Here is a 2,103-nt window from a genome sequence, read left to right on the forward strand (position 1 = left end):
AACATTTATCATCAGATATAAACACATACATGAAATCTCAATTTTACTGTCATGTCGATATCTCATAATCTTAACATATAACGACTTATCAAAATCACAAAATAATTAACATTACCATCTAATAACATATATGTTAAAATTCTACTCAAAGTCTATAAAGTATTCGACTCAAGTCGAGTCATACATAGTCTTAGTCAAAAGGTCAATCACACAATTAAGTCCGTATAAAAAGCATGTTGAAATTTGAGTCGTGACATTTTTCTACAGTTGTGGTTTCTTCTGCTACCATGGCTAAGGAATTCTTGAAAACCCACGACAAGGTTTTTGCCAGCAGACCTCCAAGTGCTGCGGGGAAATACCTTGGATATAATTTCAAGGACGTGGGATTGTCTCCGTACGGGCCTTATTGGAGGCATATGAGGAAGCTGTGCGTAATAGGATTGCTGAATAGCAAAAGGATTGAGTCATTCAGAAGTGTAAGAGAGGAAGAGGCTCATCTCTTTGTTCGTTCAGTGTGGGAGATTTCTGGGCAGGGAAAGAAGCCCGTTAATCTCACAAACGTGCTCGCGTCCTATTCGTTAGCAACCATGTGGCAAATGCTCTCCGGCAACAAATTCTCTTTTCACACTGGGACTGATCGGTGTCATCGCGGTGAAGAGACAATGAAGATGTCCTCTGAGGTTTTCGCTGTTATTGGAAAGCTCAGTATAGGAGATTTCATTCCTTACCTGGATTGGATGGACTTGCAAGGTGTGAAGCAGCGCATGAAAAAGGTACATAACCTTTTCGACCAACTTGTTAAGAAAATAATAGAAGAGCACCAGCAGCGCAGAGAAAACTTGAACAAACAACATGATGGAAGGAGCTTCGTTGACGAGCTCTTGGAAATGGAGAGTCTAGATGGAAGGGAAATTACTAAGGAAAACATCAAGGCCATTGTTTTTGTAAGTATTGATCGTTTGCAATCAATTAAATCGGTGCTATTTTATTTTTTCTACTGATCTGATATGGCTATGTTGTATTTGTAGGACATGCTTATAGCGGGAGTTGAAACAACTTCCATCACATTGGCTTGGTTGATGAGTGCGGTGATTCAAAACCCTAATGTGGCAAAGAAACTGCAAGGCGAAATAGAGTCGATAGTGGGCAGAGAAAGGATATTGAACGAGGATGATGTGGCAAACATGAAGTACCTGCATTGTGTGGTGATGGAGACTCTGAGGTTGTATCCTGCGGGGCCCTTGCTATTTCCACACGAATCCACGCAAGATTGTACAGTTGAGGGATACTTCATTCCTGCGAGAAGTAGGGTGATCATCAATGCATGGACAATCGGAAGAGACCCATCGTTGTGGGAGGATCCTCTCGTATTCAGGCCAGAGAGGTTTTTGGGTAGAGATATTGATCTTGCGAGGGACAACGAGTGGTTTGATATGGTTCCTTTTGGGGCAGGAAGAAGAGGATGTCCAGGGGCCAACATGGCCATTGTAAGTATGAAGCTTCTTTCGGCTCAGCTGTTTCACTGCTTTGAGTGGAGTGTGGAAGGGGAGTTGGATATGACCGAAGGACCTGGAGCATCCATGCCCAGAAGGACAGAACTTGTGGCCGTCCCTCGTTTGAGGATCGAATCTTACCTTTAGGAATTTCAATTAATGTCCATGGTCTTCGCTCACTCTCTCATTTTAGGTAGATTAGCCGTTTAAACATCATGCATTAAGGCTTTACTAAGGGTGGTATCTATATCACTCGTTTAAATAATTACTACTTTTTGGATATTGTTTGAGAGGCTTAGTTCCTTTCTTATTTAGGTAGTTTATATCACTAGTTTAGTTCTGATTGTTTGCTGGGTCTTGTTTGAAAGGTTATATTAAATGTTCAGTTTGTAAAGAGCTGTTCATTAACTAGTTCTAAAAAAATTCAATTTCAATGAATTTGTGTTTATTTTTATCAACCTTGTTTTTTGTGTAAGATCCAGCTTGAGAATTACAAAATATTTTGTGTTTTCAAAATACTTCTTAAACAATAAATTTTGACATTTAGAATGAATATTTTGGCAACTGAGATTGTCAATGGGACTGAGATTGTATTTCTGACCTGTAAGAA

At 39.8% G+C, this 2,103-nt stretch overlaps 1 pseudogene; it reads left to right on the top strand.

Annotated features, from left to right (window-relative positions):
• The first annotated feature begins 287 nt into the window (after positions 1-287).
• On the top strand, positions 288-1,640 carry LOC149562971 (cytochrome P450 750A1 pseudogene; annotated as a pseudogene).
• Positions 1,641-2,103: the final 463 nt, after the last annotated feature.

Source organism: Cupressus sempervirens, chromosome 4 (genome assembly GCF_028749045.1).
Source record: "Cupressus sempervirens isolate cs-2001-9-10 chromosome 4, ASM2874904v1, whole genome shotgun sequence".
Taxonomy (NCBI): Eukaryota; Viridiplantae; Streptophyta; class Pinopsida; order Cupressales; family Cupressaceae; genus Cupressus; species Cupressus sempervirens.